The 23,229-nt window shown below is 44.8% G+C and overlaps 1 protein-coding gene and 1 pseudogene across 2 annotated transcripts in view; one reads left to right on the plus strand and one right to left on the minus strand.

The window, feature by feature from the left end:
* Nucleotides 1-23,229, plus strand: part of ST3GAL3 (ST3 beta-galactoside alpha-2,3-sialyltransferase 3) — a 114,012-nt gene that overhangs the window by 25,392 nt on the left and 65,391 nt on the right. The window lies entirely within an intron of this gene.
* Nucleotides 9,382-11,483, minus strand: LOC108312687 (annotated as a pseudogene).

Raw genomic sequence — 23,229 nt, forward strand, 5'->3', positions numbered from 1 at the left:
CCTCCCTCCCTCCCTCCCTCTCTCCCTTTTTTTGAGACAGAGTCTTGCTCTGTTGCCCAGGCTGGAGTGCAGTGGTGCAATCTCGGCTTGCTGTGGCCCTGACCTCTGGACTCAAGCAATTAGCCCACCTCAGCCTGCCACGTAGTTGGGACTCCAGGTGCATACAACCATACCCAGCTAATTTTTATATTTCTGGTAGATGTGAGGTTTTGCTATGTTGTCCAGGCTGGCCTCAAACTCCTGGGTTCAAGCAATCTGCCCACCTTGGCTTCCCAAAGTGCTGGGATTACAGATTTGAGCCACTGAGCCTGGCTGAGGATTACATTTCAACATCAGATATGGGCAGGGAAAAATATTCAAGGTATATCATTCTGTCCCTGACCCACACAAATCTCATGTCCTTCTCACATTTCAGCATACAGTCATCCCTTTTCAATAGTCCCTCCAAAGTCTTAACTCATTCCAGCATTAACTGAAATCTAAATTTGAGTTATATAAAAAAAATTTGAGTTATAATAAAAACTAAAATTGACTTTTAAATGAAAAAATATGAATTCTTATCTGGAAATGAGTTCCTTTCACCTATGAGACTGTAAAATCAAAACAAGTTACTTACTTCTGAGATACAATGGGAGTATAGGCATTGGGTAAACATTCCCATTCCAAAAAGGGGTAATCAGCCAGAAGAAAGAGGCTGTAGGCCCCATGCAAGTTTGAAAACCAGCAGGGCAGTCATTAAATCTTAAAGCTCCAAAGTGATCTTCTTTGACTCTATGTCCCACATTTAGGGCACACTGGGACAAGAAGTGGGCTCCCAAGACCTTGGGCAGCTCCACCCCTCTGGCTTTGCAGGGTGCAGCCCCTGCAGCTGCTCTGTTGGGCTGGCATTGAGTGCCTGAGGCTTTTTCAGGTGCAGGGTGTAAAATGCTGGTGGATCTGCCATTCTGGGGACTAGGGGATAGTGGCCCTCTTCTCACAGTCCTAGTGGGGGACCCTATGAGGGCTCCAACACCACATTTCCCCTCCACACCGTCCTAGTAGAGGTTCCCTGTCAGGCTCCACTCCTGCAGCAGGGTTTTGCTTGGGCAGCCAGGCTTTTCCATACATTCTCTGAAATCTAGGTGAACGCTGCCAAGAATCTACTATTCTTGCACTATGTACACTCTTAACACCACATGGAAGCTGTCAAAGCTTACAGCTTGCATTCTCCAAAGTGGCAGCCCAAGCTGTACCTTGTCCTTTTTGAGACATCGCTAGAGCTGGAGTGGCCAGGATGTGGGGAGCAGTGTCCTGAGGTTCCACGGGAGTGGGGCCCTGGGCCTGACCCAAGAAATCATTTTTGTCCCCTGGGCCTCAGGAATTATGATGGAAGGGGCTACCTCATAAATCTCTAGAATACCTTTGAGACCTTTTCCCCATTGTCTTAGATATTAGCACTTGGGTCTTTTTTAGTTATTCAAATGTCTCTAGCAAGTGGTTGCTCCACTGCCTGCGTGAATTCCTCTTCTGAAAAAGCTTTTTCTTTCTTTGTCACGTGGCTAGGCTACAAATTTTCCCAATTTTTATGCTCTGCTTCCCTTTTAAATATAAATTCCAACTTTAAGTCATTTACTTGCATCCATATCTGAGTGTAAGCTGTTAAGAGCAGGCAATCTTGAATGCTTTGCTGCTTAGAAATTTCTTCTGCCAGATACGCAATCATCACTCTCAAGTTCAAACTTCCACAGATCCCTTGAGAAAGGGCACAATCCAACCAAACTCTTTGCAAAGGCATAATATGTTATGACCTTTGCTCCATTTCCCAATGAGTTCCTCATTTCAGTCTGAGACCTTGTTGGCCTAGAGTTCATTGTTCAAAGCCCTATCAACATTTTGGTCACAACCATTTAACCAGTCTCTAAGCAGTTCCAAACATGCCCTCATCTTCCTGTCTTCTTGTGAGCCCTCCAAACTCTTCCAACCTCAATCCATTACCCAGTTCCGAAGTCACTTTCACATTTTCAGGTGTCTTTCTAGCAATACTCTACTCCTGGTACCAATTTTATGTATTAGGCCACTCTTGCATTGCCACAAAGAAATATCTGAGACTGGGTAAATTATAAAGAAAAGAGGTTTAATTGGCTCACAATTCTGCAGGCTTTACAGGAAGTATGGTGCTGACGATATCTGCTTACCTTCTAGGGAGGCATCAGAAAGCTTACAATCATGGCAGAAAGCAAATGGAGAGCAGGCATGTCACGTGGCACTTGTTAGAGAAAGTGAGAGAGGGGAGATGCCACACACTTTTAAAGAACCAGATATTGTGAGAATTCACTCACTATCACAAGGACAGCACCAAGGAAATGGTGCCAAATCATTCATGAGAAATCCACCCCCGTTATCCAATTCCACCAGGCCCCACCTCCAACATTGGGGATTACATTTCTACATGAGATTTGAGTGACAGCAGATACCCAAAGTATATCATGTACCTTGCTTTTTACTTCTAGGAATGTAGGTTAGAGATTATCCTATTACCAGCATACTTGGATTCACTTGATTTTTAAAATGAATGGATAATATACAATTGTATGGCTTGTATCATAATTTTATTAAAATTAAGGTTTATTGGCCTGGTGCAGTGGCTCACACCTATAATCCCAGCACTTTGGGAGGCTGAAACAGGCAGGTCACTTGAGGTCAGAAGTTTGAGACCAGCCTGGTCAAAATGGCAAAACCCCATCTCTACTAAAAATACAAAAATTAGCCAGGTGTGGTGACACACACCTGTAATCCCTGCAACTGGGAAGGCTGAGGCAGGAGAATTTGCTGAATCAGAAGGCAGAGGTTGCAGTGAGCCGAGATCTCATCTCTGCACTCTAGCCTGGGCAACAGAGCGAGACTGTCAAAATAAAAATAAAATAAAATGTTTTTTTAAGTTAAAGTTTATTGAAGTTTAATTTACATAACAATGAAATTTCCCTTTTAGTGTAGTTCTGTGAATTTTGAGGGATACATACTTTGTATAGCCACTATTACAATCAATAGTGCATTTCTATCAGTCCTAAAACATTCCCTTTTGCTCCTTTGTAGCTAACATCTCCCCTTACCCCCAGCCCCCGGAAACCACTGTAGTGTTTCCAGAATGTCATATAAATGGAATCATATAGCGTGAAGCTTTTTGAGTCTACATCTTTAATTCAGCATATGCATTTATGATTCATACAAGTGCCATGTGCATCAAATGTTCTTTTTATTGCTGATTAGTATTCCATTGTGTGGATGTAACACAGTCTGATTACTCAAAGGTCAAAAGATAGATAGATAGATAGATAGATAGATAGATAGATAGATACTAAAAACTGGAATTAACCCATGTATATATATATATATATATATGGGTTAATTCCAGTTTTTAGTAACCCATATATATATATGTATGTATATGGGTTAATTCCAGTTTTATATATATGTATATATGTATATGGGTTAATTCCAGTTTTATATATATGTATATATATATATGTGGGTTAATTCCAGTTTTTAGTAACTATCAATACAGCTACTATAAACATGAGTAGAGTACAGGCTTTTGTGTGAATGTATGTGTTCATTTTTCTTGAGTAAATACCTGGGAGTGGAATGGCTGGGTCCCATAGTGACTGTTTTCCAATGTGATCTTACTATTTGCTTTTCCACCACTGTGAATGAGAGTTCCAGTTGCTCTACATCCTTGTATCAGACTTTTGATTTTAGCCATTCTAATAGATCTATAGTGATATCTCAATATCTAAAATTATGGTTTTAATTTGCAATTTACTAATGACTAGCAATGATAAATATCTTTTCATGTGTTTATTTGCCATTTTTAAAATCTTTACAGAACTCTCCCGACCTGTTGCCATTTTTTAATTGTTTGTTTATCTTATTGAATTATAAGAGTTCTTTAAACTTCTGGACAGAGCCCTTTGTCAGATACTTTGTGTGATTTGCCGATATTTTATTATCTTTCTTACCATTCTCTTTACATTGTCTTTCATAGAGCAGAAATTTCTAATCTTGGTAAAGGCTAATTTTCTACATTTTCTTTTATGGATTGTGGTTTCAGTGTTGCATCTGAGAAATTTTTCCCCAGTCCAAGGTCAAAAAATTTTCTCTTGTTTTATTTCAGAATTTTGAGTTAATTTTTGTGTATGTAAGAGTTGAGGTTCACTTTTTGCACGTGGATGTTCAGTTGTTCCAGAACCATTTGCTAATGACTCTGCTTTCCTTATTGAATCACCTTGGCATATTTGTTGAAAATCAGTTGAACATATATGTGTAGGTCTCTTTCCGGACTCCCTAGTCTATTAATATTGGTTTATGACTTTGTGCCAGTACCATTTATACATGGACAGTCATGTCATCTGTTACTAAAGACAGTCTTATTTCTTACTCTTTAATCTGTATGTCCCGTTCCTTTTTCTTACCTTACTGCAGTGGCTAGACTCTTCAGAAAAGTATTAAATAGGTGAGGTGAGAATGAACAGCCTTGTCTGCTCCCAGTCTTAGGAGGAAAACATCTAGTCTTTCACCGTTATGGTGTTAGCTGTAGGTTTTTCATAGATGCCCCTTTTTAGGTAGAGGAAGTTCTCTTTTGTTCCTAGTTTCTTGAGAGTGTTTATCATGAATAGATGTTGAATTTTGTCAAATGCTCTTTCTGTATGTATTGAGGAGATCGTATGGCTTTTCTTTATTAGTCTGTTAATATGATGAATTACATTGATTGATTTTTTTCTCATTAATTGATTTTTGAATGTTGAACCAGTCTTTCATTTGTAGGATAAATTTCATTTGGTCTTAGTGTATTGTTCTTTTTACACATTGCTGTATTCAATTTGTTAAACATTTTTAAAGGATTTTTGTGTCTTTGGTCATGAAAGATATTGGTCTATAGTTTTCTTGTGATGTCTTTAGTTTTGGTAATATAGTAATGCTGGCTTCAGAATAAGCAGGAAAATATTTCTCCATCTTTCTACAAATTTTGTGTATAATTGGTAATATTTTTCATGGAATGTTTGATAGAATTCACCAGCAAAATCTCGGCCTGTCTGAAGAAAATGCAGTTTTTTATCTCTATTCTCATGCACCAGTGAACACACTTCTGACATCAGATGTGTGGCAGTTTTTCCCACACATCAAGCAAATTCTTCGGCAGACACTAAACTGGGTGTCCCATAATTCAGTTCAATTCTGACATTATCTGCCTGGAGATGGCGTCGGATCCCACAGGTTGAAGGCTCAACAAAACTATACCTCACTTCAGATGCTAATCACAAATAGTAGGTTGTTACCTATACATCTCACCAACCAGCTATAAATTGTGAATTCCAAGACTACCCGCTCTTGGGTTTGATTTATTTGCTAGAGCAGCTCACAGAATTCAGGGAAACTTTACTTGTGTTTACCCATTTATTATAAAGGATATCACAAAGGATACAGATGAACAACCAGATGGAAGAGATGCATAGGGCATGGCATGTGGTAAGGGGTTCACCACCCTCTGGGACCTCTATGTGTTCAGTAGTCTGAAAGCTCTTTGAACCTTGTCCTTTTGGGTTTTTGTGGAGGCTTCTATAAACCCTATGGAGGATTACATAGGCATGATTCATTGCATCATTGACCACTGGTGATCAAATCAACCTTCAGCCCTTTTCCCATCCCCAGAGGTCGGGGGGTGAGGCTAAAAGTTCCAGCCCTCTAATTACATGGTTGGTTCCCCTGCCAACCAGCACCCAACATAAGGCTATCCAGAAGTCACCTCATGAGAACATAAGATGTTCCTATCACCCAGGAAATTTGAAGGAGTTTAGCAACTCTGTGTCAGATGCTTTTATCCATCAGGAAATTATAAAGATCTTAAGAGCTCTGGGTCATGAACTAGGGTCAAAGACTAGATATTAGAGGGAAAGATTCTCCTAGTGCCCCTTTCTGTAATGATTTTAGGAGCTTTATGTAAGAACCAGGAGCAGAGACCAATATTTGTATTTTTTATTATTTCGTAGCTTGCACGTGTCTTATCGGAAAGCTTTTGTTTTTTGTTTCTTTTTGAGACTGTCTCACTCTGTCACCGAGGCTGGAGTACAGTGGCGCAATCTCAGCTCACTGCAGCTTCTGCCTTCTGCCTCCTGGGTCCAAGCAATTCTTGTGCCTCGGCCTCCCAAGTGGCTGGGATTACAGGTGTGTGCCACCACGCCCAGCTAATTTTTGTATTTTTAGTAGAGACGAGGTTTTGCCATGTTTGCCAGGCTGGTCTCGAACTCCTGGCCTCCAGTGATCCACCCATCTCAGCCTCCCAAAGTGCTGGAGTTAGACATGAGCCACCACACCTAGCCAGGGAAGGTTTTTGTTTGTTTTTTTGTTTTGTCTTGTTTTGTTTTTAATTAGGAGTTAAATTTCTTTAATTCTATAGTTATTCAGGTTTTTCTAGTTCTTCTTTGGTAGCATGTCTTTCAAGGAAGTTTTGCCTTTCTTCTAAGTTATTGAATTTATTAGCCTAAAATTGTTTATAGTATTTTCTTCTTATTATTTTAATGTCTAGGATAGAGACAGAGTCTTCTCTTTCATGCCTGATACTGGTAATTTGCATTTTTTCTCTCTTTTTCTTAATTCATCTGGTTTGAGGTTTATCATTTTAATTGATCCTCTCAAATAACTAGCTTTTAGTTTCATTGGTTCTTGTGTATTGATATTTTTTCCACTGTATCATTGATTTCTGTGCCTATCTTCATTTTTTTTTTACCTTTCTCTTAGTTGTACTTTAATTTATTGTTTTTTTTTTCCTTAGGCTAGAAGGTTAGATCATTGATTTTCTTTCTTTTTAATATAAGCATTGTAATGCTATAAATTTCACTCCGTATATTGCATTGGCTACATCTTACAAATTTTGATATGTTATATTTTTATCTTTGTTGAATTAAAAATACTATCTGACTTTACTTGTGATTTCTACTTTGGACCATTGGTTCTTTTGAAGTATTTTTGCTTGATTTCTAAATAGGGATGGAGTTTCGCTCTTGTTGCCAGGGCTGGAATGCAGTGGGACAATCTTGGCTCACTGCAACCTCTGCCTCCTGGGTTCAAGCCATTCTCCTACCTCAGCCTCCTGAGTAGCTGGGATTACAGGCATGTGCCATCATACCCAGCTAATTTTGTATTTTTAGTAGAGATGGGGTTTCACCATGTTGGTCAGGCTGGTCTCAAACTCCTGACCTCAGGTGATCCACTTGCCTCAGCCTCCCAAAGTGCCGGGATTACAAGCATGAGGCACTGTGCCTGGCTGTGGTTTTCTTTACCTTTATTTGGCTTGGAGTTTATTTAACTCCTCAGATCTATAGGTTCATAGTTTTCTTGTTTGTTTGTTTTATTTTCTTCTTCATAATTGCATTTGGACCTTTTTTACATATTTTCTCAATTTTTTTTTTCTGCCTCACCTCCCGTTCCAGGATTTAAATTACATGGATGTTATATTATTTGTCCCATAGGTCGCTGATGCTCTGGATTTTTGTTTTTCAATCTTTTCTTCTCTCTGTGCTCCATTTTGGATAGTTGATATTGCTATGTCTTCACATTTATTGCTTTTTCTTTTGTAGCTTCTAATCATTTGTTAATCCCACCTGGTATATTTTTATATCAGATACTGTGTTTATAATCTCTATAGATTCCATTTAGGTCTTTTTCTATCTTCTGTTTCATTTCTTACTGTGTTTGTGTTTTCTTCTGCCTTTGTGAACATTTTGAGAGTTATTGGCAAATTGCCCTTCGTAGCAGTTTTTGGATTTACATACACACATAATAGTTTATGATGGTGCCATCCTTTGTTTTCTTCTGTTTTACAATTTTGTTATTTATATTTAAATTATCAATTCATCTATTTTTGGTTTTGTGTGTTAGGAATGAGGTTGAGATCTAGGATTTTTTTTTTCATATGGGTAGCTAGTATTTCTTGATATTTTGATTACAAAATAAGTAAATTCAAGGTTTTGATTTCTGTAGCATCAACATTTTGACAGAAAAGGACTTGATAAAACTCTTTTGATGTGTTAATTTTGACATGATGTACAAAAACAAACCATTAAATCTTTGAGTTCAAATATTTTTGAAATATAAATATTGTATTTTTTAAAGCTATAATTCTTGTAGATATCCTGTGGTTAACAATTTGATTGTGCTTATTAAAAATGATCATCAGCCTGGCGTAGTGGCTCATGCCTGTAATCCAAGCTACTTGGGGGGCTGAGGCAGGAGAATCGTTTGAACCTGGGAGGCGGAGGTTGCAGTGAGCTGAGATCACGCCATTGCACTCCAGCCTGGCAACAGAGCGAGACTGTCAAAAAAAAAAAAAAAGACCATCTATGTTTGATCATCTATGTTTTGCACTTCAGCCCTGTAAAAATAAAGTTTCTTTGGGAAGGTGACATTTGGTTTCCTGATTATGGGAGGAGTTGGTTATCTCAGGTGAATCAGGAAAGCCTGGTTGATTCTCACACCAGGATGGGACTGGGACTTCCAGGATGGAGGAAGAAGACCATTTCTACACCATACTTTGAGCTAATGACCGCACCCCCCCACCACCATATTGGGTGCACTTGTGTACACTTGGCTAACATACACTTCTGATTGACAGCATACAGCAGAAGCCTCAGAGGCTGATTCAGTTCTCCTTTGGCATGCCACAGGGTAACAAGATAGTACGAGGGGTAAAGTGTCCAAGCTATGGACATGGGCATTTCCTCTCTGTTGCAGCAAGGCAGAGGAAAACCCAGGAAGAGTAAAACCCTAGAATCTTTCTAGTAGCTTTGCCCTACACCACGGTCTAAATGACTATGGCCAAATAGCTACACAGTATGTTATTTTTCTAAAATAACTATGTCCAGCTGTGAGAAAGCCAGGTTCAAGTTTAAAACCTTTAATAACCGCCGGGTGCGGTGGCTCACGCCTGTAATCCCAGCACTTTGGGAGGCCGAGGTGGGTGGATCATGAGGTAAAGAGATCGAGACCATCCTTGCCAACATGGTGAAACCCCATCTCTACTAAAAATATAAAAATTAGTTGGGCGTGGTGGTGCGCGCCTGTAGTCCCAGCTATTTGGGAGGTTGAGGCAGAAGAATTGCTTGAACCTGCGAGGTGGAGGTTGCAGTGAGCCGAGATCACGCCACTGCACTCCAGCCTGGTGCCTGGCAACAGAGCGAGACTCTGTCTCAAAAAACAAACAAAAAAAACCTAATAACCTGTCCCAGAATTACTAACAATGAGAATTAAACAAATTTTAATTTATGAAGAAAACTTGAAAAAAATCCAAAAGAACCCCCCTCAAAGGGCACAAGTGTCAGTGGGTCCCCTGTGGGGCAGCTTGTCCATCTCTCAAGGTGGGGGGTCCTCCAGCAGGCAGCTTCCTCTGTGGCGCCAGGCAGGTCCAGAGTGGGCCGGCTCCTTTAGAAGTCAGGCAGGCCAGGTCAAGCATGGTGGCTCACCCCTGTAATTCCAACACTTTGGGAGGCTAAGGCAGGCAGATCATGAGGTTGGGAATTTGAGACCAGCCTGGCCAATATGGTGAAACCCCGTTTCTACTAAAAACACAAAAATTAGCTGGGCGTGGTAGCTGCACCTGTAGTCCCAGCTACCCGGGAGGCTGAGGCAGAAGAATTGCTTGAACCCAGGAAGTGGAGGTTGCAGTGAGCCAAGATGGCACCACTGCACTCCAGCCTGAGAGAGCTAGACTCCCTCTCTAAAAATAAAAATAAAAGGCTGGGCACAGTGGCTCATACCTGTATTCCCAGCACTTTGGGAGGCCGAGGCGGGTAGATCACAAGTTCAGGAGTTCAAGACCAGCCTGGCCAACATGGTGAAACCCCCATCTCTACTGAAAATACAAAAATTAGCCAGGGGTGGTGGCGCGTGCCTGTAGACCCAGCTACTCGGGAGGCTGAGGCAGGAGAATTGCTTGAACCCGGGAGGCAGAGGTTGCAGTGAGCCAAGATCACACCACTGCACTCCAGCCTGTGTGACAGAGCGAGACTCTGTCTTTAAAAAAAAAAAGTCTGGCAGGCCAAGCAGAGGGAAGAGAGAAGTGAAGCTCTCAACCTCCTCCTGGAGAGCTGGTATGCCCCCTGGTATTTATCTCCTGACATTCTCTCCTTGAACTCCTTGAGGGTGGCTCTGATGCCACAGTTGCCCTGGATCTGCATGGTTAGCTCTGTCCCTCTGTGAATAAAGTGGGCTACTTTTTGGAAGTCTATTTCCAAAAGTCCACAGGAAGTCAGTGCTGGGGTCCCCAGCTGCAGTCCATTGGGCTGTAGAGCGCTTCTGTCACCTGGGCAGGTGTTTTTGTTGCCAGCAATGGAACAGGCTTCTACGACCTTCTCAGCCCTTCCACCATCTGTGCCTTTGGAACGAAGATTCATGAGGATCAAATGGTTGTCAAAACCACCTGTGATTATTTTGTAGCCCAGCTCCGTCAGTGCCTCAGCTGGCCCCCACGTGGTGCTGATAAACGTTAAATTCCAGCGTCATAGTTTGCTTCAGGGCCACAGCAACCCCAGGAATGATGTGGTTGTGGGGACCTCCCTGAAGGCCAGGGAACACAGCAGAGTCGATGAGAGACTCCAGGTTGTACAGAATCTCTTTGCCAGACTTGGGATCCATACTTTGCACTCCTTCCCTGTAGAAGATCATGCTGGCTTGGCAGCCTCTCAGGGTCTGGTGAGTGGTGGTGGTCACCATGTGGCAGTGTTCAAATAGGGAGGGCACCATGCCAGCTGCCAGCAGCCAGCTGATGTGTGCCATGGCCGCCATGAGATACACCCCATTCTCATTTGCAGTCTTCCACAGGCGGGCATCATCCAGGTTTTGGTAGCAGCAGCTGATTCCTGCGATGATCAGCTTTGTGTGGAAAAGGCGGGCGTTCTCCTCCAGCTGGTCATAGTTGATGTAGACAGTGTCTGGGTTCACCTTACAGGGCATAGATTCAAAGAAGATGGACGTGGTAGAGATTTTCTTCTTCTCTGTCATGAACCCGTGGGTCAGGTGGCCCCCATCCAGCAGGCCCAGGCCCATGATGTGCCCATGGGGTTCCACCAGGGCAGTGTAAACTCGAAGTTTGCAGGGGAGCCTGAGTAGGGCTGGACGTTGACCCCCAGCACTGTGGGTCTAGTTTATAGGCTTGCAAGGTTCACTTCTGACAGAAGGTCTGCAGCTCGTCAGTAAACTCAGTCCCGCCATAGTATCTCTGGCCCAGGTACCCCTCAGAGTATTTGTTATTTAAGCAAGAGCCTAGGGCCTCAAAACTACTCGGCTGGTGAAATTCTCTGAGGTAATCAGCTCCAATCCAACCCTCTGCCGGTTACTCTCCTTCTTATTGATGTTCTAAACCTCAACATTGCTGCCTTTGAGGGGCTGCGGCAGCATCTTGTCATGTGCGGACCACAGGTCAGCGTCTCTGTGGGCCCGTTGACTGGCATCCCCATTGTACTGATTCGAAGCTGCTGGAACACTGCCCCGTGCACGTGCCTAGCGATGCCTCAGTCCCATGCTGCCGCCAGTGCCACTAGAGTCCCAGACCCGCTGACCCAACGGCCTGCACACCGCCACACACCAGCCACGTGACCGGCCGTGCCAACCCCAAACCCCAAACTTGCTGCAGGACTGCTAGTGCTTTGCTAGGTGCTCTCCTCGCAGAAGGCTTTAGCTTGGCCTAAATCTTACTTTTTTAAAAAAAATTCCCAAATGCTATGTGAAGCACACATTATCTTCATATGTACACTTCACTCTTCCCTGAGCCCACCTAGTCATTGACCCCCATCCCTGGTGCAGACCAGGGAGCAGGCGGTGTAAAGGAGGGGTGCTGATGTGCCATTCCAGCCAGACCAGAGTCCTGCTTTTCTGAGAAGCCAGCCTGTTTGCTGTCACACCCTTGCACTGTCTGCTGGGAAGTCCCCCTTTCCTCCCTTGAGGATTGCCCACTTGGATACATCTTTCTCTAATTAGAGAGATGGGAAGGGGATGGCAGTAGGTCCAAAGGAACTCAGATTTATTGAGCTCTTGTTTTGCTCTATTTTGAGTGAGGGCTTTTCAATCTGTTTGGTCTCGTGGAATGCAGAGTCTTCCCTTACCTAGAAATACACTCCATGACACTTTCCCCCACCCTGTGCCCCACCTCACCCATAGCCTTGTTACTGTGTTTCTTTCTCCTCCCATTGAGGCTGTGAACTCCTCCCATAGAGGCATGGTCTCTTCATGGCTGCCAACACCTAGCAGAGCCTTTAGCACATAGTAGACACTTGGTATTTGTTTTGCAAATGGAAATTAATATCTGCCCTCCAGAAATTGAGAGTGTAAGGATGTGGGAAATGTTGATAAGACAGTCTTTTAGTGGAGAGAGTTACTGAAGAAAAATAATTATTGTGACATATTCCAGTACATGATAGATTGAAAGGAGATGAAAATTTGAACACTGAAAGTTCTCACAGCTTTCTCACTTCACAGGCTATGTGATCTTGGAAAAGTCTGAGTATTACTTCACTCATTAGTCAAAAGAATGAAATGAGATGATGTGTCTTGGGGCCATAAGTGTTAGATCATTTCAACAAAATCTAATGTTAGACACTTATTAAGTGAATCCTGTTTTCTCAGTGACTTTCATTAGAATTAGGTAGGCTTTTTTCAGGAAGAAAAATAAAGACCCTAGAGTAGGTCACAGTAAACATTTTGAATGTTTTCTTTAAAAAGAAAAAGTATAACTCATAAAACCCAAATTGACACATAATTGGCATACCCCATTTTCCTGTCAGTATTTTGCCTCGGACATTTGAGTAGCTTTTTGTGCTTTGGTGAGAGACATGATCGAGTGTCATATCTTTTAGTTGGTGGCCAGTAGGGCCGCTCAGTATTTGGAGAAAATGAGGCGCCTGCAGGCCAAGCCTGTGGCCCACAGTTTCAGGAGGAAGCAGAGCCCTATCTGTTCCATGTTGCAGAGTGATAACTAGCAGCCGTGACAATGATAGCTCACACCTACTGAGTGTTTACTTTGGTTCAGGTCCCGTGCTGAGACTTTTTCCTGTTTCTTCTGTTCTAATTCTCCTAACAATCATATGAGACTAACCCTTATTAGTCCAGTTTTAAATATGAGGAAATAGAGGCATGGAGAAGTCAAGTCGTTTGCCTGAGGTCACACAGATAGGAAGTGATAAAACTAGGTTTGGAACCCAAGCTCACATACTTAACAACTGCTTTCTACTTCCTCTCACAGCTGCTGTTTCATGGACAGGCTGGCTAATGGCCAAAGTACCGAGGTCTGCCAGATGTCTGGTGGTAGCTAATGAGGTGCTGATAGAGAAATGGAAGTGGTTCCCTTACCCAGCTCTACAGAGGAAAACCACGCTTTTCTTCAGATGCACTCTATTTTAGAAAGGCTGGGGTGTGTGGTGTGTATCTGTGACTGTGTGTCTGTGATTCACATACTGCTAAGGAATCATTGCCATGGTCCAAGCTGGCTGTGTTTCCCAGAGTGCAAAGATGGCCATTGAAACTTTGCAGAGCTCTCTGAGGCAGGAAGTCTGGAGGGCTGATACACAGTCCCAGCTGCCTGTTTTGGGACCCTTACATGAGAAGGTACAGGAGGCCTATTGCACTGCCCTGGGGGCTTTGAATGCTTGTGGACTCCTGGACAGGATAGCTGAGTGCATGGTATCCCCATATTACAAAGCCCTTCCAGAAAAAGATCCTAGGATTTTCATCACTACAACACCGGGGGCAAGGGGAGGTGGTGGGATTGAGAGGCATCCTTGCCAAATGTTATCCCATACCATAAATTACGGAGGAGAATAGAGTACCATCTACTTCTCTATTTCTGCAAAATCATTGTCCCTCTAGGCTGGGAGCACACTGGGCATCCCCACACCCCCACCAGGAATGTGCAGGACTTGCTACAGTTACCTTCTCCGCTTCCTCATGTCTCTCTAACTCCTAATCCGTGTAGTCTGGCTTCCACTTTCGCTTCTCTTCTCCTCAGAATGCCCTTATCCAGACCACCAAAAGCACTGAAATCCGACAGATAGTCTTTATCTTTTTGTGATGTCTCAGAAGCATTTGACAGTATTGATCTCTTCCTCCATTTTGAAACTTTCTCCTCCTTATTTCTTTGTCCAGATTCCATCCCAGTTCTCGCACGTGACAGTTCCTTCTGAGTCTCTGTTGCAAGTGATCTTCTTTTCCTGTGCCCATCCTTAAATGTTGGTGTTTGCCAGGTTTCAATTAGAGCTCTCCCCTCTTCTCACTCCACTGCTTCAGCTAACATCATCTGTGCTGATGACTGTCAATTTTTTTGCAGCCCACATCTCTACTGATCTCTAGACCCAAATACCCAAATTCCTGCTGGACAGCTCCATTTGGATGACTCAAAAGCATCTCAAGCTCAGTGTATCCAACTCACTGAATAAATCTAATCAGTCTATATTCTTATTTCAGGAAATGGCACCACTATCCACTCTCACCCAAGCTGGAAATCTGGGAGTTATTCTTTCTCCTTCTCCTCCCAACAACATATCTAATGAGTCATCAAGTCCTGGTACTTGATATACTGTCTTCTTTCCAAGGTCAGTTTCTTCCCCTGAGCCCTAATTCTCCAACCTCTCTCACGTCTGCAGGAACCTGGATCTTCATTCTCTTCACTGATTCCTTCTTATCACTATTTAATCATATTCAGGTCTCTCTCATCCCTTAAAAAGTTGCCACATTGACCCTATTATCCTATGAAGTCATTCAACAAAGTGCCAGATGTTTTTCTAGGTGCTATAGCTTCAGCACTGCATAGGTGACATAGAACCTCTCCCCTCCGAGATCTTACATTCCACTGGCAGACACAGACAACCCTTACACATACAGTGTCATGCCGTTTTTAGAGCCAGACACTGTATTTCATTACATCATTTAGCCTTTACAATGGGAGCTGATCATAATTCCAAAAGACACAGTCCTGAACACCATAATCCCAAATGTTGAAATCCTAAAAGATCAGAATCCATAAAAAGTCTAAAACCCTGAAAATCACAATTCTGAAAGATTAAAATCTTAAAAACATAATTCTGGAAAAGATAATCTTTAAAATTCTTTAAAATATATTTATTTACATTCTTAACAAGGGAATTATTTGATCAACATAAAAACATTACAGAACACTTTATAGACCACTTTACACATGAAACAGACAATAATAACATACATATTTTATTGCCTAGCATAAACAGGTAGGCTAACAACAGGCATACACGGGTTACTAATGACAGTCACATGGATACAGCAGTTATGAGCAGGTAAACTGTGTTCATAAAGAAATGGTACAAAAGGAAATGTATAAACACATTTCACTATAGTTGGTCATTGTGTGCACCCAGGCTTACAACCATGGTCATCTGAAATCCTGTGACTAACAACCTAAGGCTTTTGACAAGATCAGTCAAAAGCCGCAGTAGGTCACCACTGCATATGCAGTTGCCCAAAGACCCAAGATCTTGAGAAATTTCATCCTTCGCAAATGCACGTATACAAAAAGGACATCTCTTATGGAGGAAGTTTCAGTGTTTTTACATACATGCACAATCGTTACACACAAAGTCAGTATGATAATGCCCTTTTATGGAGTCAAATTTGCAAAAATCCTTTACAACAATCCTGTGAAGTAGGTGTTGTTATGCTCATTTTGTAGAAATAGGAAGCAATGACTTGCTCAAGATCATAGTGGCATAGGGCCAGGAATCAAACCCACCAACCCCACCCTGTGTCCTGAATCGAGGCTCTGAACCATGGACCTCGAAGGGAATGCAGATTCCTTTTGTTTGGAGAATGTTTTAAATATTTTCAGTAGGTACCTGCTGCGGTGAAATCCTGAAGTGCAGGACCTTTCCGGGAAGAGCAGAGTGCTCTGGAACTACAGCTTCTCTGCAGTGTCCAAGTGTAGCCTGCATGGGCTAGACAGCCCCAATGCCTGTCCATGACCTGGACTCCAGCTCACAGGTGGAGGAATTGCCATTTGTGTCCTCTCTGTTTCTCTGCCCAGCAGTTTATTTCCATATTTTCTTTAGCATCAGGTGTTGTGACCTCCTCTGGGAACCAATCCATGTTCTTCTTTTAAATTAATTCCACATCTCGTCTGAACTTACTGCCTCCTCCATTATTCGAGGAATTTAACCTGCCGGTTCCCTATAACGGTACACCCCATCTCTTTCCTCTTTGCTCTGTCTTCCAGTTCTCATAGGTGGAGCTGCAGTAGATGTCCAGAAGTTGTGAGATTTCTTTTTAGATCTCCTTCCCAGACGACTAGGGACCCAACACTATTTGCAAAGGTGAATCTTGCAGACCTAGCTGGTTATAAGTCCATCTGCTGTAGAAGTTCTAGGCCTCAACCTGCTAACTTTCTGATTGTGTCAGAGTGTACTGTTGCTCCTACCCCAGGACAGGGCCTGAGGAGCTACATCTTATCCCTTTTTAACTTCTACTGGAAGGTGAATGACAGGCAAAGCCTTGGTAGAATGCCCCAGATGGGCAAAAGGCAGTTGGGAACTTGCTATAGAATCAGTGATTCAAACTGGTTTGCAACAAGATTTTTATGCTACTGGGAATAGCTTTTGAAAACATTTATAGCAATTAGAGTAAGCTTATATTGCTGAATCTAATAATTAAAAAATAGGCCTGGCACAGTGGCATGCACTATGGTCTCAGCTATTTGTTACCCAAAATAACTTTTTTAAATGGAGCTTATATTTTACATGTATGTTTTCTTTCTTCTGTTTTTTTTTTTGTTTTTTTGTTTTTTTTTTTTGAGACGGGGTCTTGCTGTTGCCCAGTCTGGAGTGCAATAGTGTGATCTCAGCTCACTGAAACCTCCACCTTCCAGGCTCAAGTGATTCTCTTGTCTTAGCCTTCCAAGAAGCCAGGATTACAGGTGCCGATCCCCCCACCACACCACACCCAGCTAATTTTTGTATCTTTAGTAGAGACGAGGTTTCACCAGGTTGGCCAGGCTGGTCTCGAACTCCTGACCTCAGGTGATCTGCCTGCCTCAGCCTCCCAAAGCGCTGGGATTACAGGCATGAGCCACCACGCCGGGCCTTATTTAATTTTTCTAGTGATTCATTTTTATTCTATTTTATAAAATTATCATTTTATGACAAAATTGAAATTAAAAAGCAAAACCGCCGGGCACGGTGGCTCAAGCCTGTAATCCCAGCACTTTGGGAGGCCGAGGCGGGTGGATCACGAGGTCAAGAGACCAAGACCATCCTGGTCAACATGGTGAAACCCCGTCTCTACTAAAAATACAAAAAATTAACTGGGCATGGTGGTGCGTGCCTGTAATCCCAGCTACTCAGGAGGCTGAGGCAGGAGAATTGCCTGAACCCAGGAGGCGGAGGTTGCGGTGAGCCGAGATCGCGCCATTGCACTCCAGCCTGGGTAACATGAGTGAAACTCCGTCTCACCCCCAAAAAAAAAAAGCAAAACCAACCTATCCTTCTTCACAGATGGTTTGAGAAGTATTGGCCCATAGTGGAAAGAGAAGAGGTTTTGGAAGTGACTAGGGCTGGGTTGTTTACCCTCTCTGGGCCTCAATCTGTACCCATCTTCCTCAGAGCTAAGGGAAATGGTGCATGGAGACACATATCCAGGTATATGTGCCTTTCCAGACGTGAGGACAGAGAGTTGTGGGGACACAGAGAAGGCCCTTCAGCCGGAGGAGTGATGACAGATTGACTGGGGAGACATCCTGGTGAAGGTGATGCCTGATCTATGCTAGGAAGGGTGGGGCTTCGGCAGCAAGACCAGACACACTGGTGGGGGCAGCTTCCTCCCTTGCAGACCAGTTCCAGGCTCCAGCCTCAGAGCAGGAACCGTAGGGCTGCTTAGAAGCACAGTCCCTGGTGAGAGCAGGCAGGCTGGCTACATTCTTGTGGTATTTGAGAATTGATCTTGTCAGATTAGCAGCTTTGCTTTTTTTGGTTCAGGTACAAGAACCCCACGTGGGGAGTTCTTGCGGCCTGTGAAGAGCAAAAGCTGGTGAAAGCACAACATGATCCTGGCCCTCCTCCTGAGCCATGTGAGGCTCCCAGCCAGGAGCAGCCATTCTAGCTAGCTCCTCAGTGAGTAGGAGGGCCCAGGTCTGAACTCCACACACACAAGTCCCAGCGGCAAGGCAGAAAGCAGAGCAAGATGCTGGCACCTTCAGGGCTGTGTCCGGCTTTACCTACTCTTGTCTACACCTGGGGAGAGAGGTCACTCTCTGACAGGCCTCCCCAAATAAATAGCCAGAACTAGAAGGGAGAAGGAGGACTGGAGCCTCACCTCCCACGGAGGCAGGACACCAGGCCACGCCTGCCTCCCGTGATGAAGGCTCTTGGCTCTGCCCTCTGCCCTGACGCAGGCAGAGAGTCCAGATCCAGGCAAATGAAATGTCAGAAGGAAGCCACTGCCTTATACAGGGAGCCTGAGTTCAGTGAATCTCTCAGGAGAGAGGTCTGGGCTGGAAGGAAACAATTTGCAGGTAGGTCCATACACAACCCCCAGAGCGTGGATGAGATTGTCCAGGGTTGATGTGGCGAGTATTGGGCCACATGGCCTCTGTTCTCAGGAGCTCCTGGTCCGGGAAACACACACCTGATAATTGGCAGCATCACGAAAGCAGGCCTGTTGACAGCTGGCCCTATGACACCTTTGTGGCCCTTGTGTTGAGATAGACCCATCCTCTCTCCCTGTGTTCCAAGGGCTTAGTATAGGGAAGTTTCCCACAGTGGACAGCTTCTGAACATAGTTTGAAAACAAATGATTGGGGCTGGGCACAGTGGCTCACACCTGTAATCCCAGCACTTTGGGAGGCTGAGGCAAGTGGATCACCTGAGGTCAGGAGTTCAAGACCAGCCTGACCAACATGGAGAAACCCCATCTCTACTAAAAATACAAAATTAGTTGGGCTTGGTGGCACATGCCTGTAGTCCCAGCTACTTGGGAGGCTGAGGCAGGAGAATTGCTTGAACCCAGGAGGCAGAGGTTGCAGTGAGCCGAGACCACGCCATTACACTCCAGCCTGGGAAACAAGAGTGAAACTCCATCAAAAAAAAAGGGAAAACAGATGATTGAAAAAACAAAGTGACACCTTTCACTCTGCTGCTCAGTGCCTTCCAATAGTGTGTCTGGGCCAGAGGCCGGTTGTGGAACTTGCTCCAAGAAGCAAATGCCCAAATGGAGCAAGTCCTCCAAATGTGGCAAGGCATGTGCTTGAGGCCTGTGCCCAGAAACCAGCTCTGATGAGGGGGGCTCTGTCCCTGCTGTCTCCACTGGCCTTGCTCCCATTTGTCTAGGGTGACTGTGATCAGTGAGGTTCTGGCCAGCTTAAGAGCTGTCTCCACCACATTCCCCATCTCCATCACTCATCCTCATGCATACCCCAAGATCAGCAAGAGGGATTAAGGGCATAACTCTGCTCAGGTATATGTTCACCCTTAGGCCACCTTTGGCGATATCAAACCACCTGCCTCTGCTCCTGTGCCCTTCTTTTCCTGCCCTGTGGCTGTTGCACACACAGGGGCCCCTGATACCCAAGTCCCTTCCCCGGAAGGGCTTCTCTCTGCCCACCCTACTCCTGAGGGGGAACGCAAGGAGAATGACCACTGGTTGGATTGGGCCCCATGAGCCCATGTGGTTCTCCTGATGGAAAGAATCCTTCCTCCAAAGCAATGAGCTTTTTTAACATGGTCAGCAGCCGTGTCTGGTTTAGCCAGCTCTGCTTGTAGCCTAGTCATTTTGAGTGCAGAGTGAAGAAGAGCACAAGGTGCAGTAGGGCAGAGCATAGAAACCATGACCCACACCCAAGGCTGTGGGGAAAGACAGCTCATCCAGGAGGCCTGGGCTCCTGACCCAGCCCTGCCTCCAGTGGGCTCGCTCCAGCAAAGTCGCTGACTCTAATAGAGATGCATTCCTCTGCTGCTGCTCAGATTATTGGGAGGAAATACAGGGTTCAGAGACCTCATTGTGGTCAAAGAAAGCTGTCGGCACAGGCACAGTTGCATGTAGGGTGCAGGTTTGGGAGCAAAGGGTGAGCCTGGCTCCATCTGTTTCTGTTCTAGTCCTCACTCACGTACTCCACAGAGGAGCATTTGCTAAAGGAAGAAAGGTAGGACCAGCCATTGCTACCATGCATTTGGATCCCCAGGGACATCCTCCATGAGCAGTAGGTCTCTCCCTGTCTAGCCATGAGCCCCTTTCCCTAACCCGTGGAGTGCTAGGTGCAGAAAGGGAGGGTAACGGAGGGGTATGGCCTATGTGAGTTACAAACACCATGTTCTCCCTAGCCACAGGTTGCTCATTTTTTTCCAGCCTGTGACTGGGCCTAATTTCAGACCTTTTCTGAGGGTAGGCCTGGATTTCAGGAAGTAGAGAGCTTTTGAGCTGAGGCAGAAATGGTCTTACTGTGCTTAGACTATCATCTGTTGGCACTGCGGTGAGGCTGGTCAGAGGAAGAGGGGTCCATCTTTACCACCTGACCTCACCACTGTTTTACCGATCCCTGTGGTTCAACCTTGTGTGCCTGTGCCAGGTTCACAGCATCTCCTTCAGGCTGTCTCAGCAAAGATGGGATACAGCTCCTCTGCCTCTGTCTGGGCAAGTTAAAAGAGCTTAGGTTTTCAAATCAGGCAAACCTACGTTAGAGTTCCAATTTTGCCTCTTTGCTAGCCGTATAACCCTGGATAAGCCCTTAGTCATGTTGAACGCCAGCCTCCTTATCTGCAAAATGGGAATAACAGTCCCCATCTCATGCGCATTTATGGGGATTACATGAGATAATGTCCATGACGTGTGTGGCCTGGTGCCTGGCATGCAGTGAGTGCTTCGTCTAGGGTGGTAAGTGTTCTCTCTTTATGCTCTGACTGCCTCCAATCTCATGGAGACCTTCCAGTAATCTGTCTTGGCGTGGAGCTGTCAGGACTTGTATAGACTGCAAACAAACCCAGGTGATTGGCATTTGTTGATACAGAAATACTTCCACATTTCGGGAAGTGTGGCTTTTTGGCAACTCCAGCTACACAGGATGCAACCGAAAACTTGTAATTTAAGGAGCTGATGCTTTGCGGTTCCCTAACACCTGGATGCCAATGCCCTACTGAACTACTCTTTATGCCTTTGTGCTATCCCAGCCTGGAATACTTCTCCATATTCTTTGTTTCTTTCTTTTTTTCAAGATGGAGTCTTGCTTTGTCACCCAGGCTGGAGTGCAATGGTGTGATCTCGGCTCACTGCAACCTCTGCCTCCTGGGTTCAAGCAATTCTCCTATCTCAACCTCTCAAGTAACTGGAACTATAGGCAGCCGCCACCACACTCGGCTGATTTTGCATTTTTAGTAGAGACAGGGTTTCACCATATTGGTCAGGCTAGTCTCAGACTCCTCACCTCAGGTGATCCACCCGCCTCCATCTCTCAAAGTGCTGGGATTGCAGGTGTGAGCCACTGTGCCCAGCCGCTTCTCCATATTCTTTTCCTTAAGAACTACTGCTTTGACTTCACTGAGCAACTTGAATGCTGCCTGGCATCAGGCATAGCAGTCTCTACTCAATGAGCTGCCTGTGGCAGGCCTTTCCCCTCTAGAGGGGCTTGGACAAGGCAGGCGCTCAGCTTGGCCAGCTGTCCACACACATGTACTGTCTGGAGTGTCCATCCTCACAGTTTCTACTTTTAAAACTCTGGCTCAGATGTCACCTCCCCTGGGAAGTTTTTCCTGCCCTGGAGCCCCAGCTCTGTGTGCACCTCTATCTGTAACCCTTCTGTATATACTGCATTATAGTTCCCTCCCGAGACCACCACAAACCCTCGTCTAATTTTTACCTCTGTCTTACCTCCATCGCCACTTGGTGACTGACTAAATTGGGGACAGCTCCCATTTCCCTTGCCTTTATCTATCCTATCACCACAGTCCTTGCAGCTGGCTTGGGCTTGGGGAGGGAAATGGAATGAGCGGGTCCTGCTGACCTACTTGTGCATTCTGCTATGTCCAGGTCCACTGTGCAGCTGGGCCCAGCACTCTGGGCTTCCTTCCCAGGACCAACACCAGCAGCATTGACAGTGGGCAGAGCCAGGTGCAGTGGCTCACGCTTGTCATGCTAACACTTTGGGAGGCTGAGGCGGGAGGATCACTTGAGCCCGGGAGTTTGAGCCCAGTCTAGGAAATATAGAGAGACTCTGTTGCTACAAAAAAAGACATTTTTAATTAGCATAATGGTGTGCACTTGTAGACCTAGCTCCTCAGGAGGCTGAGGCAAGAGGATCGCTTGAGCCAGGGAGGTTGAGGCTACAGTGAGCTGTGATCATGCTGCTGCACTCCAGCCTGGGTGACAGTGTGAGACCTTGTTTCAAAAAAAGCAGCGGACAGAGTCTAAAGTGGCTCTGAGGACATATTAAATTCTGGATTATTCTTCCTTCAAAACATTGAGTTTGATGATCTCCCTCAGTTGACTCCAATAACTGGATATTGCATGGTCTGTTCACTCATGTTATACATTTTTCTTGAGTGCCAGGCACTGTGTGGGCATTGGGGAAACGGTTTTGAAAAATGCAGGCATGGTGCTAGCTCACCATCTGGGGGAAGTAAATTGAAGTTGTAGCTCGGGCTTCAGAGACATTCAAGTCAAGTTGAAGAGTGAGAGATTTGGTTGGGTGCTCTTCACAGCTGCATCTCAATGCCTGGCTCTGACCTGGCCACAGCACACACCATTGCTAAGTGTGGGGCTGTGGGGAGGCCAAAGCCCTGCACCCATGCCAGGCTGGAGGGAGTCACACAGTAGCTGTGCGGGCTGTGGCAAGAATGAGACTGTGACAGCCTTGGAGCCTCAGAAAAACTGGCTCATGAATGACTTTGCATGGACCAGGGTTATAGACAAACAAACAGAAATGACATCTGAAAAGAATCCTCTGAGCAAGTCCCCTGGCACATTCACACAAGTCAAGTCCAAACAAAAGGCTGTTGATGACATTTCTTCGCACAAGTCACGAAAAGCTTCAAACCAAGGGTGAGCAGTTTCTGCTTCTGCAACTCGGAGACCATAAAGAATGAAGAATGGCTTGGGGAAAGCATGGCTCCATCGCTAAGCCAGCCTCCGCCCCCTAGAATGGGACCTGTCTGCTCAGTATGATGTTCTTAATCCCGGGAGACCCCACAGAGGCCCCAGTGTGGCAGA

This window comes from Cebus imitator, unplaced genomic scaffold (genome assembly GCF_001604975.1).
Source record: "Cebus imitator isolate Cc_AM_T3 unplaced genomic scaffold, Cebus_imitator-1.0 Scaffold129, whole genome shotgun sequence".
Taxonomy (NCBI): domain Eukaryota; kingdom Metazoa; phylum Chordata; class Mammalia; order Primates; family Cebidae; genus Cebus; species Cebus imitator.